An 18,882-nucleotide genomic window follows, 5' to 3' on the forward strand; every position below is an offset into this window, starting at 1 on the left:
CCACAAGCCCTAAAAACTGCAGTTATTAAACCGCTCCTAAAGAAGGCTAGTTTAGACTCCGCAACGATGAAAAATTATAGGCCAATATCAAACCTCCCATTTTTAAGTAAAATAATTGAAAAAGCGGTTTTCCAACAGCTGACCAACTTCTTGGCCGTAAATAACTGCTTTGATGTTTTCCAGTCAGGCTTTCGACAGCACCACAGTACTGAAACTGCTCTTGTTAAGGTTTTCAACGACATCCACTTAAACATAGACAATGGCAGAAGTTCAGTCTTAGTGTTACTGGATCTCAGTGCTGCATTCGACACGGTCGACCATGCCATACTCCTAGAAAGACTAAACATCTGGGTGGGACTCTCTGGCACAGCACTTAACTGGTTTGAATCCTACTTGAAGGACCGAGAATACTTTGTGTCTGTGGCTGATTACACATCAGAGCTGACTAAAATGACATGTGGTGTTCCCCACGGTTCAATACTGGGGCCTCTTCTGTTCAACATCTACATGCTTCCACTAGCTCAGATTATGGAAAGCAACAAAGTGTGTTATCATAATTATGCAGATGACACACAAATCTACATAACTATGTCACCAGGGGACTATAATCCCATACAAGGGCTGGGTAACTGCATTGAACAAATCAACATCTGGATGTGCCAGAATTTTCTTCAATTAAACAAAGATAAAACAGAAGTAATTGTTTTTGGTACCAAGGATGAACAATTGAAAATCACCGCTCAGCTTCAGTCACTGATGTTAAAACCCACAAACCAAGCCAGAAATCTAGGTGTAGTTATGGATTCAGACCTCAACCTGAACAGCCATATCAAGACAATTACAAAATCAGCCTACTATCACCTGAAGAATATATCAAGGATTAGAGGACTTATGTCTCAACAGGATTTGGAAAAACTTGTCCATGCATTTATCTTCAGCAGACTGGACTACTGTAACGGTGTGTTTACAGGTCTCTGTAAAAAGTCCGTCAGAAAGCTGCAGCTGATTCAGAATGCTGCAGCTCGAGTCCTCACTAAGACCAGGAGGGTGGATCATATCACCCCAGTTCTGATGTCTTTGCACTGGCTTCCTGTCCAACAAAGAATTGACTTTAAAATCCTACTGTTGGTTTACAAAGCACTGAATGGTTTAGGGCCAAAATACATCTCTGATCTGCTGCTACCTTACGAACCATCCCGACCCCTCAGGTCGTCTGGGACCGGTCTACTATCTGTTCCCAGAGTCAGAACTAAACATGGAGAAGCAGCGTTCAGTTTTTCTGCTCCACATATCTGGAACAAAGTCCCAGAAAGCTGCAGGTCTGCTGAGACCCTCAGCTCATTTAAATCAAGATTGAAGACTTTTCTGTTTGCTGCTGCCTTTAATTGAACCATATTCAATTAATATATTCATCAATTTCCTGCATTTCTGCATTTTACTACTGTATTTTATTTCTTACACTGTTCTTAATTGACTGTTCTTAATTAATCCTTTTCTTTTGCCTTATGTTTTGATGCTTTTAATGGTTTTAAAAGGACTGCACAATATATCGGCATTTCCTCCGGGACCGAGTTCGTGCAAGGCGTACACTATAAAACGCAGATCGGCAGAGATCTTTTCCAGACGTGGTTTGTGTGCGAGTAATTGCAGAATTGCGGCAGTGTATGGTTGATTGCGTGCAGCGTAATGTCTCAGGGAGACATCAATTATTGTTTCAATGTATGTTTTAAATCTCCTTTACTTTTTACTACTGAATTTTATTTCTTACACTGTTTCTTTAATTGTTTTTAAATCTCCTTTTCTTTTGCCTTATGTTTTGATGCTTTTAATGGTTTTATGTGAAGCACTTTGAATTACCTTGTTGTTGAAATGTGCTATACAAATAAACTTGCCTTGCCTTGCCTTGCCTTATCAGTACTAATACTACGACAGCTATTAGTATGACTGCTACTAGTACTACTACTACTGCTACTTCAAATACTGCCATTACTTTTGCTACTACTACTGTTATATTAAATACTACGACCACTACTACAGCTATTACTACTACTACTGATACTAGGCTACTACTTCTTCTAAATACTACTACTTCTTCTTAATACTAATACTTCTACTACTAATGATACTTCTACTACAACTACGACTTATACTACTACTATTACAAATATCACTACTGCTACGACTACTACTTATTCTAATGCTACTAATACTTCTACAACTAATAATACTTCTACTTCAAATACAACTTCTACAACTATTACTCCAAATATCACTACTTCTGAAATTTGTTTAAGCTACAGAAATTGTTCAAATATCAAAATGTTCAGCTCTTTCAGGAGAGGGGTGCTTTTACTTTTCATATTTGTAATCTTTAAACTTTTTGAATTAAGCTTTTTGCAATTTTCTTTTGAATGGGATCTCTATGGAGAAAATCTTCAAATCCTGTTGTACTTCAACTTTCAAAGCCTTCTTCTTCCTCATACTTTCAGATACAGACACCATAGTTAGACATTTCAACGAGAAGGTTTTTCAGCAGTGCAGTTTAAATGCTTTCGAGCTTCAACATTTTTCAAACAGAGTCTCCCATTTCTTAATTTTCAGCAATTTTTTCACAATTAATTTCAGCTTTCAGCATTCCAACGCATTTTCAGCAGGAAATGCTTTTTCTAGTTCCACAATTTCTTCCGTCCCCCGTTTCGTCGCAACGCTTCTTCTTCTTCATTTTTTAAGCTACAGAAACCGTTCAACTATCTCTTTCTATTCCTAACCTTTAAACTTTTTGAATTATTAAGCTTTTAGCAACTTTTTTTTGAATGGGATCTCTATGGAGAATATTTACAAATCCTCTTAAACTTCTTCAACTTTCAAATCCTTCAACTTCCTCATACTTTCAGCTACAGACACCATTTCAACTTTCAAATGTTGAGAAAACCCTCAACTATTGCCAACATGATTCAGCTTTTTGATATCTTTTAAACTTTTTGAACTGCAGCAATTTAACTTTTATGATTTTACAGCCCTTTTCTGACTTTATGGGTGTGTATTGCGCAGCTTAGAGTGCGTGATGTCACCGCTAGAGTGAAGAGCAGCTTGAGATTCTTGTAAAAAAAACATTTGTATTTTGCCACTGTGTCCACAATCTTCACTCTTCATGCATAATTTCTGGATGTAGAAGTAGCTAATATTGTCCTTGTCGTAGAAAAATGACTGTGGAATCCCACAGATTTCCACATTTGACACAGAAGCCGTTAATTGAGAGGAAAACCAACTTTCTGCTCCATAGAGACCAATGTTAAATTTTGCTTCAAAAACATCTTCCACAGAACACGGTACCCCATTTCTAGATCGCCAGTTAAGCCACATTTTTTACACTACAGACACAATTTTTACAGGATCTGTTCTTCAACTCATTCTTCCCCTCAATTATTAATATCGGAGCAATAGGAGCTACGGTTATGGGACTTTTGATGATTTGTTTGAGAGGTGTTTCCCTGTTTTATCTCCATGAAATGGCTTCAGGCACACAGGTATTATTACTACCACTACTGCTATTATTACCACTACCACTACTATTATTACTGATACCACAACTGCTAATACTGCTATTCCTGCTACTACCAGTACTAATAACCAGTACTAATACTACTACAGCTATTAGTATGACTGCTGATACTACTACTTCTACTACTTCTAATTACAAATACTTCGACGACAACTTCTACTACTACTGCTACTACAAATATCACTACTGCTACAACTAGTACTTATTCAAATGCTACTCATACTTATACTGCAAATAATACTTCTACTACTACTACAACAAATATCACTTCTGCTGGAATTCTTTTAAGCTACAGAAACCGTTCGAATATCAAAATGTTCAGCTCTTTCAGGAGAGGGGTGATATAACTTCATATTTGTAATCTTTCAACTTTTTGAATTATTCAGCTTTTTGCAATTGTTTTTAAATTGGATATCTATTTTCAGCAATGTTTTTGAGATTCATTTCAGCTTTCAGCATTCCAACATTCAGCAGGAAATGCATTTTCTAGTTTTAGTTGGGAACCAACTTTTCAGCTATTTATTTTTGGTGGAAATGCTCCAAACAGTTCAAAATGATGTGCGTCAACTAGAACGGAACCCATTCTGTGTTGGTTAGAAAGAGAATGTATGTTGGCATGTACAGTATGTGTATCCTGGTATGAGCTTATGTACAGTAGGTACTTGCCCTGTGTGTGTGAAGAATAAGAGAGCCTGAGGCAGGTGGCAGAGGGGATTTTCATAGAACACGCCACACAAATTCACAGCCATGTAGATCGAAGCAAACACGAGAAACCCAAGACACTGTCAGCTCCCATCTGTGTGTACAAGTGTGTGTCTGAAACACACAAATGTTAAAACACAGTGCAGATGTTAGGAGGCAAGAGAAGCTACTTGCCTGTCACAGGGACAGTAAATCTGAGCAGATCACAACAAGACAGGAGTGACACTGTGGCGTGAAGATGTTTATCTTTCAGCATCACACTAAATCTCTTTGGCAAGATACAACAATTATCCCTATATTTAGTATTCCTCTGTGTGTGTGTGTGTGTGTCAGCTTTGACGGTAGAGAAATTTATTGGAGCAAGAAGGCGGGCTGGGCTGCTAGCTGGTAAATCAACACGGCAGTGAGGAGTGTTTATGGTCATTGCTATTCATTTGGAAGGAGACATTTACCATCACTCACATTCAGATAGATGTGCACACACATCGGTGGCATGTCGTGCGTCAGTAAAGGAGGAACTACAGATGTTTAACTTGAACTCGTAAAACATTTTTGAAAAATACGGCTGCTCCTCACTCTGTACATTTTCACCTCTCTTTTATTGTGACATAATTTATTACATAATGAAGAACTTCATGTTTGACTTTCTGAGAAGGAATAATTACTTTGGCAATTCCTTTCTTTTGGGCTTCCCCCAAAACTACTTGTACGTAGTAAATATCATACCCAGGTATCCTTACCTGAAATACCGGTGCGTCCCTAAGAAGAACCAGCCTGGAGGTGTGCTTCTTCTTGCCTTGCTTTACGGTTTACTGCCTGGAAGCATCCTGCCTTTCAGTGGGTCAACACTAGCAAGTAGCCTATAGAACAAAGCTCGCTAACTGGCAAGCATTGTATAAATACAAACATATAGTCTCACAATTTTTTGAATGTTCTCCTAGTAGCACGTTATTTTGTTTAAATCTGTAATCTCCACAGACAGATTTCCCTACTTGGTATAGAGTACTGCTGCCCCACCACTGTATCGCGTTATTTGGCAAGTTTTTACAATCAATTCATCAATACAATAGCATCAATTCAATCCTCTTAAAACACATTTGCACCTGTTAACATCACTCCAGTCTGACTCACTGTGGTTTCTCCTCCTTATCTATTTTGCAAGGTTACTGTCGCTAAATCCTGTGTTTAGTGCCACCTAAGCGAGTGTGTTTTTTTCCCCCTGTACCAGAATGAGAATGATAATGATGGAGCCAGAGCTTTCTTTAACGCTGGCACAGCACTGTAAGCACAGGTGAACAGTCAAAATCAGGGAGTCAGCAATCATTACACATCTCTACTACAGTGCAGAGCAACCACCAGGTTCAACCTGCATGACCTGGATGCACTCAGCAGTGTTGAAACAGAAGTCCTGTAGTAGAAATGAGGCACAGAACAATTTACTGTTGTTGATGTTTAAGGCTTGAATGCTTTGGCCTCACTGGATCATTTGAAAAAAGCTCTGCTATTACATATGTCCAGGTTGTTAAACTCTAGGATTTCCCTTTCAGGTTTGTAGCATCTGCACAGCCAATTGTTGAGATGGACACAGGTAAAAGACAGGTTACCATTAGTGGGAGAGGACTGACTTGGACTTCTGCAGTAGTCTGATGTTTCCTTGACACGAAAATAGTGTTTATAGAGTTGTGGTGGCGGTGCGTGGTTGGGCTCAGCTGCAGAGGGGACCAAGTGGAGGCGTGGTTCAAGGGACGGTGCCGGGAAAAGGCTTAATTAGCCTGATCGTGTCTCTCTCCCATACAAACACTAGTAGTGACGGAGGAGCGAGAGGAAAATGCGAGCAGGCGACACAGGCTGGCAGAGCGACGCAGAGGATGACAGACCATCCCGACAGAAGCATACACGGCGAGTGCGCTCGGAGGCACTGCAGGAGAGCGCACCCGCCGAGACCAGCCTGAACTGTAACAATGATAATGAACGTTAGGCTGCGCTATAGTGACAGTGACACTAGTACACTAGTACTAGTGTCACTGTGCTGGGAGAGCCCAAGGTGGTAACAGGAGGTTGTTACAAAAGTCGTTGGAGATAAACTGGAGGACAAGGGATCGTTGCCGAGTCAAAGTGAGAAAACTGGAATATTTCAAAGTTTGCATTTCCCTGCATATAGAAGTGGCAGCTCTCGAGATGGAAAAGGATAAATGCACTCCTTCATGCACACACCTCAGCAAATTATTATCTATTTTCAGTTAGTTTGGGCACTGTGAAACCGAACCAGACTAAATACAAAATGAACCAAAAGTATCAATGTCACTCTGATTCAAACTGGTTTCGTTTCTGGTGGCGAGTCAGGTGAGGCCCAACAGCAAACATATGTACCAGGGCCCCCTAGTGCAGTGGTTCTCAACTGGTCTGGCTGTGGGACCCACCATCACCCCTTATTGACAAGCCACGACCAAAATTTTATATATATATATATATATATATATATATATATATATATATATATATATATAATTTGGGTATATCTATATTCAAGAAGTCTAGTAGTAGTAACGTCTCTGTGTAGTAAACAAATGAAATAAAGAAAGTACACATCAATTATATTTTAACAAATATTATTCTCATTTTTCTAATTTAACTGGATGATTATAAATACATAGAAATACATAAATACATGTTCTTCTCATTTCAAGTAAAATAACGGCTGGATTAAAAAATTAATTACTGAACGAAATTCATTTTAGCAAAATGATTTTCACTGAATTGCCCTGCAGCTTAAAATTCAGTTCATTCAGCGTGAAGTGAAAAAGCCACGATATTGTATTTTTCTCATCTTCTAAAAAGAGAAATTAGTGTTGGAAGAATTCACCTCTATGAGTCTGTCCAGTCAAGAGTCTAATGACTCTGGTCTCTTCGGACATTTCTCTCTTTTGGAGATCGTCCTATGATTTGACTTTCACAACTCTCACTTCAACAGTCCTGCTCTGCTCTCTGTATCCTCGTCTCTCCCCATGTGTCACGGTATGTGTACATCTCACTCAAGTCAGGAAACTTGTCAGAATACCCATATTTGATTGGCTGAGCTGCATCACGTGATGTGATTCACAACGCATTGGTCGGTGTTTTTCCTGCACAGCTGAACAAGTTCTGTAAATGCTGGAATAATTCCACTGCATAAAAAATGCCCTTCAAAATAAAATCACAACTTGGCCCGCGACCCACTGAAAACTGGTCCGTGACCCACCAGTTGAGAATCACTGCCCTAGTGGGTTCATTTGTCCATGCTGGGTTAGGGTTCATGGGGTTAAAAACTGAAACAACTGTAGTCGTAACAAGTGTCTTGTTGTATGATTTCTAAGAATGCTTATGGATATTTATCTGTGATGGAAAGCAGTGTGTTTAATGGTGTCGGTGTGTTCTGAGCGAGAACAATGAACAGAATCACAACCGTTTATTGCCAAGTACGTTATACATGCAAGGAATTAAGGAATACAAGGAGAAGTAGTGGTGTGATGTTTGCAGAGCTTACTTAACTACAAATGTATATTATTAAGTTGTAGCTGTAATATTTTTTTGTTTTTGAAGAAAACAGTCAAAACAGTTCCATCTCGTCTATTTTAAGCATTATTTTAGGTTATCATGATGGGGAACTTTAAGGAACACTCCACGGAAGGCCTCTAGTTTTCTGTCTCCCCCTGACTCAGAAGAGACGGACAAAAAAAAGTCCTTTACATCTTTGTGTTCAGTACAGAGGTCCAGGATGTGTTTATGTTAGCTTAGCACAAATACTGATATCAGCATTCAACCGCACAACTCTAAACCTCTGGCTGTTGTTTCTACTTGGCCACCAGTCTTTAGTGCGGAACTCGACACATGTACAGCGATTTGTCATGTTTACTGCCGTCTCCACACACATGGACCCACAGCCAGGAGATCAGTTCTCTACCGAACAAAAGACAGGATTAGGGGGTTCGAAATGTTTCCAATCAGTCATGCCAATCATCTGCCTGTAGGACATTGCAAAGTGTCTCATGCTCATCCTCAGACTGTTGGTTGGGTACCTTTGTTATTGTGTTACGCTGAAGACACCAGGCGTCTCAAGTTGTTCGTTAAACAGTGTGAGAGATCCCGTGGGAGGACAAGAGAGGAAATGTGATCATTTATATTCTGTGGATATCGTCTTATCATATAAATGTATGCACCTTCGAATTTTAGAGTTACGATTTAGCTCTTTTTCAAGACGTGCCAGCAGTGAATAAGTGAGTGCAGCTAAAATAATACATATATTTACTCTAATATAAAGTGGGAAATTACTGAGCTACAAAAACTGAAATTGTAAAAGACTCCCCCCAAACTAGTTGAATATATTTGTCAAATTCCAGAAAAGTGAGTCACAGACAATAGTGCTTACATGCTGGAGAAGTGCAGTAAGAGTGGACTACCAGCCTGATGTCTTAAACCGTTTGAATGTCAGCATGTGTGTCACTTACCACACATCTCTGCCCCTCTTTCCACTCAGACTAGGGTTCTGTTAATGTGCACTTTGGGTTGTGGAGGTGGAGGGGTGGGCAGGTGGGACAGGAGGGTGGTATTTTAACAGCAATTTTCCTCAGTAACAGTGTCAAACAACTGACAGAAGAACAAGTTTGAGTTGCAATTTGTGTGTATTTTCCATAGGTGTTTTAAGAGTGCTTCAGTTTTTTTCCAGGATCTGGTCTGATGCTTCAACACATCAGCCTCCAACACTTGCTCGGTGTTTTGTGATGTCAAAGAAAAGAAAGCTGGGACATGCTCAAACAGTTCAGTTGGTTGGTTTGATTGTCAGTTCGCACACCACTTTGGTCAGGAGTCAAATGTTTTGAAAATTGGATAGATTTGCATGACATTTGGTACTCAAACGATGGATCCTAGTGATCTATTTACTTTTCCAGTTGCACCACCATCAGGTCAAAGTTCATCCTATTAGATGAATTAGCACCAAATTGGGTAGAAACGTGTAATAGCACCTTTGATAATTCCCTAACTTCCACTCTGGTGCCATCCTGCATAGCTGATTCAGAATGAAATGTCTCAACAGCTGTTAGAATGATTTGGTCGGACATTTATCCGATACCTTGGTTTATGACCAAAAAGCACTGACAGTGACGAGTCAGTCAATCAGTCAGAGACATTCTACCTTATTGTGTCAACAGCCCTACCCTTCTTCCTCATCTACAAAGCACTAGACGGTAGGGGTGGGGAAAAAATCGATACAGCATAGTATCGCGATATTTTGCATGGCGATATTGTATCGATACACTGACGCAAAGTATCGATCTTTTGTTATATAAACTATAAAAAAAAAAGATTTTTTTTTTTTTGTTTGAAAAATCAAATCAATTACTTTTTCAGTCCACTGAAAGTGCTGAGTTGTTTTCTGGTGAGGTCAGCAAAGGTCAGCGTGATTGGTAGGAAGTTGGTCAAAACAAAGATAGACATCTGGCCTCACAACGGGGTTAAATCTGCCAACAGTAGCCGGCTCATGGGGAGAGTGCAGCGCATAACTGTCTCTCTGCCCTCGACGTCCACGCATCACAAGTTATACTGTGTTATGCAACTCTCATATCCTACTTATATAAGTTATAGTTTATATACTGAGTCCACACGTTTGCATTCAGTTAAGTTGGACTATGTAGTAATACAAACAGTTCAGTTTGTCAGGTTCATGCAACATTTATGACATTGTTGGTCAGTCTGTCCGCTTGACAATCATATTCTGCTGCAATAAAAATGATTGAAGTGAGATGAACAGACTGAAAACTTATCTTATTAGATAAAACATGTTGACACAGTTTTCCTTTGGGGACATAATTTGAAGTTGAAAAAAGTAATAAATCGCAATATAGGCCTATGTCAGGGGTGTCCAAACTTTTTTCAAAGAGGGCCAAATTTGATAATGTGAAAATGCCCAAGGGCCAACAGTCCCTGCTGACATTATTTTAAACAATACAAGTAGCCTATACATACATTGTTATTTTATCATTTTATTTTCAATGACAGCAAATAGCAATGTAACCAAATGTAAGCATTCATGTGTGAACACATCTCAACAACTATTCTGCCTTTCTTTCACATCTTGAAAGTCAGATAACAAAGAACAAGCCATCTAAAAGCTAATTACATAGGAACCGATCAATATTCTCACCTCAAGACAATCTTAAATATGACTTAGTGAGGGTGATGAAAAGTTGTCTAACATTTAAATTCAACACACATGAAACAGGCTCACGAAAAATCAAGTTGTCTCTTCGTATCTGATGATAGCTCTTCAGTGTTACGAGCCAGGCAAACATTAGCAAACTCTGTCTTCTTCTCGGGGCAATTATGTTTTCTGCTATTTTCATAACACAGTCTTTGATAAACTCACATTCCGTAAAAGGTTTGTCATGTTTAGCAATTACCACGGCCACTCCGCAGCTTACTTTGATGATGTTTTCATGTGAAAGGGACCGCTGCTGTGTGGCCAAGTTATCTTGGAGTTGCTTCACTTTTCTAGCACGGTCGCTCTCTGATAGCTTGTTGTAGCATTAGCACGTTTGGTCTCGTAGTGTCTCTTTACATTATATTCCTTAAACAAGGCAACAGTCTCATGACAAATTAGGGAGACACAGTTGTTTCGGTTTTCGGTTAAAAAAATATTGCGATCTCCACCTCTCCTGGAAGCGGCGGCCCTCATTATCGACTTTCCTTTTTTTACTTGCCGTAGCCATGACAGTTCAAGGGTCAGAGCCAATTTCAAACAGCCAGACAGTTACAGAGTGGTGCTGCCACCATGAGGTAAAAATAGGAATTGCATGTTGAATTTGTATGATTTATTCATTCCGTTTTGACTGTGCTGGCGGGCCATAAATAATGCATTTTAAGACAGAAGGCGCGGGCCGTATAAAATCTGACCTCGGGCCGTGATTGGCCCGCGGGCCGGACTTTGGACATGCCTGGCCTATGTTATCGCAATACTCCGAATATCGCAGTATCGCGATAATATCGCAGTATCGTGATAATATCGCAGTATCGTGACCTAAGTATCGTGATAATATCGTATCGCGGGACCTCTGGTGATTCCCACCCCTATAGCCCCTTATAGCTGCTTTCTCTCTAATGTCCACCGGGGGCCGACTCCTCTGGTTGTATAGAAGTCTATGAGAAAATGACTACTTCTCTCTTGATTTATTACCTCAGTAAACATTGTAAACATGAGTTTATGGTCTCAATCTCTAGTTTCAAGTCTTCTTCAATACAGCATGATATTCATTTAGTACATTATGGTCCATTTAGAGTCAAACAGACCATAAAGCAGGGGATGCTTTAGGGCGGGGCTACCTTGTACCTCACAACGTTGTCCATTCTAGGAGTTGTCTGTTTTTTCATCTTACAATTTTAACCCTCTCAGTGTTTTCACTTCAGGAAAGTTAATTGTAACAAAATGTCATACGGCGTTTGGTTGTACTTAGCTCCACCATCGCATGTCACTTTTGGTTGCAAAAAAACAAGGATGGCGGCAGCCAAAAGCCAAGATGGAGACAGCCAAAATGCAAAATTCAAAGCTTCAAAACGGTTATCCACAAACCAATGAGTGACGTTATGGTGACTACGTTTACTTCTTATATACAGTCCATCCAAAGCACACAGCGATTATTATTCTTAGCAGCACTCTTAAAGCCCTAGCAGAAGCACACTGATAGAATACTGATAATGAAATTGTGTAAAAAACTGAAGAGTAAAGTATTATTGAAAACCTTCCCCAATACAAACATTTGATTCAGACAGTCAGGTCTAATGTGACGAATCAGACAGGGATACTTGGGATCGGTGCTTCCTGCAGGTAAATCATTATTGCTGCTAGCGGCAGTGAAATACTAATGTCAGTGAAACCAGGACTGGCTATCTGCAGCTCACTGGCCGCATTCTGTCAAGTTTCTTCTCTGAACCCTAGGAGAGAGGCGAGAGAGCGAGGAAAAGTAGAGAGAGACAACGAGGCTGAGAGAAGATAGAAACTCCTTTGATGGGTTCATCACTCTCAAATGTTCCCTTAATCCCAGACAATGAAGCCATCACACTAGAACAATATAGAGGCACAGAGAGAGACAGGAGAGATTCCTCCCTTCTCTCTTCTAAGTCAGCATCTCCATCATCCTGTGAACCCTCATTAAGTGATTCATTTGGTGTAATGAAAGAGAAAGAACCTGCAGCCAGTGGCCATGTGTTCCCTCACTTGGGTCCTTTCCTTGCGTCCTTCAGTCCCTCCCACCAGGGATGCATGGAGGTAACCATGCGAGGAGAGTCTCGTCTCAAGTCTTCTTCAATACAGCATGATGTTCATTTAGTACATTATGGTCCACTTAGAGTCAAATAGACCATAACGCAGGGGACGCTTTAGGGTGAGGCTACATTAACAGGTATCTACCACTGCATTGTCCGTTCTGGAGTGTTTTTGTCTGACAACTTTAACCCTTTCAGTGTTTTCACTCTATTGCAGTTAATTGTAACATTTTGGTTGTCTAAAAATGTATTTTTCACACTGCAGTACACAGACCAGTGGGTGATGTCATGGTGACCACGTCCACTTCTACTATACAATCTGCAGTTCCGATTAAGCCAGCTTGTTACATGGAGAGAGCTTGAATCTGGAAATGTCTCTCTTAGTGCTTTCTGCTGTTCTCGTAAAATGATGTCGTCATTGGTTTACTGACTCTGTCAGATGTAGAGCACCACACTCACTCTGTCATTCCCACTAGAGGTCTTCATAGGTTTCAAAGTCTTGGACACCATCCAAAACTGAGCTGTGGTCAAACCTTGACCACCTACATGAATAAATATTTTGTTAAACAAGGAAGTCTTTATCTAAAGCTGGTCAGAGCACAGACCTAAATGTTCTATTATATTAATCTATCTATATGAATTTGTATAGATACAGCAAAGAGTAATTTAGAGAATAACCATTTTCTAAACAGTTTAATATTAATCAAATTTGAAAAGTTATTGCCATTTATTAACAGCATACATTTTAAATATAGGTTAATGATTACATAGAATATTTTCTCTTTCTTGCGGTAGGAAAACATAGGGGACACTCTTTTCTGCTACTTATTGTGCAATATAACGCGAGTTGCTCTAACTAGGGAAACTTTATGACCACAAAGTAAATATCATTCAGTCGGTACCACAAACACACATACAAAGTGTCTGCTCACTGTGTTAACTGGTGATTCTCAGCTGAATAATCACCTTTAAATACATACTCATCTGTGTTTATCATCAATTATTATCAACGCATCTACATGCTGTGGCCGGTAGCGTCTCAGACTGTATATAATACGTGGACGTAGTCATCGAGACGTCACCCATTGGTCCGTGGACTTCCCTTTTGAAGCCTCGAGTTTGGCGATTTCACCGTCGCCATCTTGGATTACGGCTGTCACCATGTTGTTTTTTTCACAACCAATGAACGGAGGTTACTATATTTGGAATGCAGAGGAGTGATGTAGAAACGCCATATACGTGTCTAGAAGAGACCTGTCAATCAAAGTAAGGCCGCCATAAAGCATACCCTGCTTTATGGTCCATTTTATTTTAAATGGGTCATAATTTACTAAATGAGCATCATGCTGTATTGAAGAAGACTTAAAACTAGAGATTGAAACTATAAACTCATGTTCATGAACTTCTTTTTGCAACTAGAGGAGTCGCCCCCTGGTGGCCAGTCGAGAGAATGCACGTTTTCCGCATTGGCTTCACTCTACAGAACCAGAGGTTGCCACCTGGGTAGCTTGCATGAAGTCTGCCGTCTTGATTTGTTGTTTTTTCATGTTTATTACTGGGTTTACTGTGTCCACATATTTACAGAGACCTAGCTCCATCGTAGTGTGCCAGATCAAGCTGCACTTGATGGGCAGACTTGTTTTTCTTGTGTAGCAAATGGGCAGCATTTTGCAACTGATCCTTGACTCTTTGAAGTTACTACGAGCAACCGTGGCGCATTCAGCTGAAGTCCCCAGTTAAAACAGTCCCTGCAACTTGCCACCAGAGTAATGTTAGCAGCTATATCTAAATGGTGGAACAAACAAAGCGGTCTCTGGATTAGTATTTACTCTTGATTGGGGGGGAAGGCCTCTCACATGATGAGTGAACCATCATTGACCATGAACTGAGGCTCTTTTCATATATTGGTTTTAAAGTTGATTCTTTCACAATTAGCACATAATAATTCAGTCAGTCTTCAGTCAGCATTGATAACATGGCACTCACCAAAGTATTTGCTTGGACTTTGAAATACAGATAAAATCATGTCCAAGATCATCATGTCCAAGAGACTTCTGGTTCAGGATGGCCTCTAACTCAATGTGTGGTTGGCAGTGTTTGGGGAAGCAGATGAGGGGATCAAGTCCTTGTCACTGAGCACAAGCGGCTTCTACTGATCAGGATGTCAGGGGCCGAGGTTCAGGCCAGGATCAGGGGTCAGGGTGTCTGCAAAGATGAAGGCTGGCACTGGCGGGATCAGCGTGGGCCAAACACGTTACACCCAGTTAAGCCAGGTGCGATAGCCATGTGATTGGAGGCAACTGACTGCCTACCCTCTCTACAGGTCAACAGTGGAGTCAGCAGAAAAGACCAAAGGACAGAAGTATTGGACTGAAAAATCTGGGAGAATAGAAGACATATGCCCACCAAAAGACCTGCCAGTTTCTGAAATGAATGAAAATGTGTCTGGAAAAGTCATGGAGTGGCTGTGATCTGTTAGTATCTTGGGATTATATATATTATTAGACATATATATTGCTCTACATAGACAAAGAAACACACCCTGTTCAAAGCAGTGACCAGCGTAGGATCGGCAGAGGCAGTCGACAACCAGTTCACGTCTCTGAGGACCTGATAATGGATCTCCCTGCTGTAACTTTCACATCTGCCTCAGAGACGTCACATTAATGACTCCAATCAGCTGACAAGACACACTTGAAAGCTAAAGTAAGAGTCAATAAGGAAAAGTGTTAGAAACCACAGCAGAGGCTGTCACAAAGCACTCACTGTGAAAGAACAGAGTGATGTTCAGACAATACAGGGATCATGTGCCGGTGTGTACCCACAGTCCACACCTCTCTTTACATGAAGGATTTGTCTTGTCAGCACACAGCACACAGTACTAATGCTGACATTTTTGTCTCACAGCTCCAAGAAGTATCTTATGAGCAGAAAGAGGCATGTGAGCAGACACAGTGGAAATATCCAGTGAAGTAGCATGTACAAGGAAGATGTGCTGAGATGTTTGGCTGTGCTTCAATAAGCCCCGGAGCGACTGCCGAGTATCTTTATGTTGTACAAGCAGTTTTCTCTGCTCCTCCGTCTGCTTTGATTCCCTCGGTCAGCTGTCACACATCCGTCTCTGCACTACGAGGTGTTAAAGCGCTCACACTGTAAGAAATTTGAGCAAAGAACTGTGTGTTTAGAAGTTATAATAAAAGTGTTTAAATATTCATAAATAAGAATTCATAATAAACATAAGTGTTTTCGAAATGCATAAGTAAGATAAGCATGAAGTGTTTTACGATTAGTAGCTAACAGTAGGACTGAAGACATGAAGCTTGTGCCAGAGTTGCAGGGTCTTGTCTATTGTATGGAATGTTTATCATAGAGGGATTAAACAATAACTGACAGTCATCGAATGTGTTAGTGAACTCAGGGAGAGACAGACAGGAGAATACTCTCCTGGAAGTTAGCCAATAGGAATTGGGATGAACGGAAGGGGAGGAGCTTCGGACGGATATGAGGGCGGGGATAGGAAGTGTTTTTCTCTGCCTCTTTTAGCGTGTGGTCCCCTGAGACGGCTGTGTCTCATGGGACCAGAGGAGAGTTTTTTCCAAAGTGGGTTAATATTGTAATATTTCAAGAAGTAGTGTACTTCACTGTAATCGTACTGCATCAGTGGGATTAAATTCCTTTTAATTGTAAACCAGTTTTGGTAGATTTATTATTGCAGCATGTCCACTGTGAACAGCAGTGGACATGCAAGGTGTAAAACATTTTTTGTAGATCCACATTTAGAACAGTTTTCAGTATAGGTGCTACTCACAATTTTTGAGATTTAATAACATCATGATGAACCACAACTTTTGAATTTAATACAGCAAAATCCAAGTCTTCTAACTCAGTGACAGGTCCTAGCCTAGACTTGCGAACTCTAGAAATTGAGAAATATATGAGAGCTCTAACTAACATGAGCCGAGTTTTGTTTTCTCAGGTGACAAACGCAGAAGCAGCAGCTGATGAAAGGAAGCAGGCTGACGTGTCACCAGGCAGTCTGGTGTGGATAAAAGTCCACAAGCGCAGGTGGAGTGAACCAAGGTGGACAAGTCCATGGGAGGTAGTATTGGCAACCTCACATGCAGTAAAGGTAAAAGATAAACCAGGAGCAACTTGGCACCACCTCACTCACTGTGCAGCAGCGAAGCTAACGAGTAAGACACTCGCAGAGATAGGATTGTACATCAAACAGGCAAAATTTTAAGCTAAAGATACCCCAGAAGAGGAGTTAGACAGAACTGAAGATGATTTTTCCCCCACAAGTTTAAGCGATGGCTTCCATTAGGAGACTCTAGGTTCAGGGGGTTATAGAAGTCTGTAATTATTTTCTTCCTGATTTCAGTAGTTTCCCTCTTAGTATGGGGAACTAAACACAGACAGGAACCAGAACACATGCATGACTACATCGAGATTCGACATTTAGCCTCAGTAACTAATCAATCAAAACCAATCCCAGACCACGTAGAGAGGCTTCTCTGACGACACTCACCTATGAAAATGTTACTCTCACTCTTATGTTCAAAGGAGGTACAGCATAAGTATGAAGAACCAAAAAGAGGTGCCGATAGCCCAAAGGGAGCTTTTGATGACCAAGTGTACATAGATGTCATAAGGGTGCCAAGGGGGGTGTCCAATGAATTTCAAGCCAGAAATCAAATAGCAGCAGATTTAGAATCTGTTTTCTCTCAAAGAGTAACGATTAATAAAAATGTCGATTGGATCAACTACATTTACTATAACCAACAGCATTTTGTAAACTTCACCAGGGACGCCATATCAGGACTGCATGCACAGCTGGCGAAGACTAGTTTAATGACCTTGCAGAACAGAATGGCTGGCATTAGATATGATTTTAGCAGGGAAAGGTGGCGTTTGCCAGATGTTTGGGTCTGCTTGCTGTACTTTCATTCCAAATAACACAGCTCCTGATGGGTCGGTGCCCAGGGCGCTGGCGGGAGTGACAGCACTCAGCCAAGAGCTAGCAGACAACTCTGGTGTCACGAATTCATTCACCGACTGGTTGGAGGGAGACGCAAATACAGGGCAACCAGTTACGTGTCGAGGATGAGGAAGAATTAGAGCTTCTGATGGCCACAGTCTAGATGAGGCCACCAGCGGTGCCATAGCGGAACTTCACAAGCAGTTCCTGACCATCCTCTCGGAGATCCTGAAGGACCTAGAACACATCCGGTGAGATATTGGAAATTTGGGAAATAGCCGGGTTGTTTTGGATGAGTATTTTGAGATTTATTTTGTTTAATTGGGTTATAATGGGATTTTAGGGTGTACGGATTAAGAAATGTAATTTTGTCAAGTGTAAAAGAACAGTCAAGGCTTTTCAGTATGTGTTCTCTAGCCTACAGACTGTCTCCTGATCCTGCCAGCCCCAAGACATGGAAGGCAGTGGACTTCAACGGATTCGACTGTTTTTGGGTTAGCGAGGCAAGCGTAGGGTGAAACAGACCGGATAGGAATACTTGAAATGATATCTGTATGCATAAATTGTTTGCCACTGTTTAGATAGATAGGGAACCGCTCCCTGGATTGAGCAGGGGAGGGGTCTCCAGGGACATTGGGGTACTTAACCCACAGTGAACTGTGGGTTAGGGGGGAGTTGTAAGAAATTTGAGCAAAGAACTGTGTTTAGAAGTTATAATAAGTGTTTAATGATTCATAATTAAGAATTCATAATAAACAAGTGTTTTGGAAATGTATAAGTAAGATAAGCATAAAGTGTTTTAGGATTAGTAGCTAACAGTAGGACTGAAGACATGAAGCTTGTGCCAGAGTTGCAGGGTCTTGTCTATTGTATGGAATGTTTATCATAGAGGGATTAAACAATAACTGACAGTCATCGAATGTGTTAGTGAACTCAGGGAGAGACAGACAGGAGAATACTCTCCTGGAAGTTAGCCAATAGGAATTGGGATAAACGGAAGGGGAAGAGTTTCGGACGGCTATGAGGGCGGGGATAGGAAGTGTTTTTCTCTGCCTCTTTTAGCGTGTGGTCCCCTGAGACGGCTGTGTCTCATGGGACCAGAGGAGAGTTTTTTCCAAAGTGGGGTAATATTGTAATATTTCAAGAAGTAGTGTACTTCACTGTAATCGTACTGCATCAGTGGGATTAAATTCCTTTTAATTGTAAACCAGTTTTGGTAGATTTATTATTGCAGCGTGTCCACTGTGAACAGCAGCCGGACACGTGCTCTGGCCTCCTCGCTGTGGAACAGACTCAAACTTCCACAACACACACACACAGCACTAAGCTTAAATGTTTATATTTGCTT

General features: G+C 40.7%; 1 protein-coding gene across 1 annotated transcript in view; it reads right to left on the reverse strand.

Annotated features, from left to right (window-relative positions):
* cemip (cell migration inducing hyaluronidase 1) overlaps positions 1-18,882 on the reverse strand; it is a 206,771-nt gene that overhangs the window by 138,062 nt on the left and 49,827 nt on the right. The window lies entirely within an intron of this gene.

This window comes from Melanostigma gelatinosum (assembly GCF_949748355.1).
Source record: "Melanostigma gelatinosum genome assembly, chromosome: 2".
In the NCBI taxonomy this organism is placed as follows: domain Eukaryota; kingdom Metazoa; phylum Chordata; class Actinopteri; order Perciformes; family Zoarcidae; genus Melanostigma; species Melanostigma gelatinosum.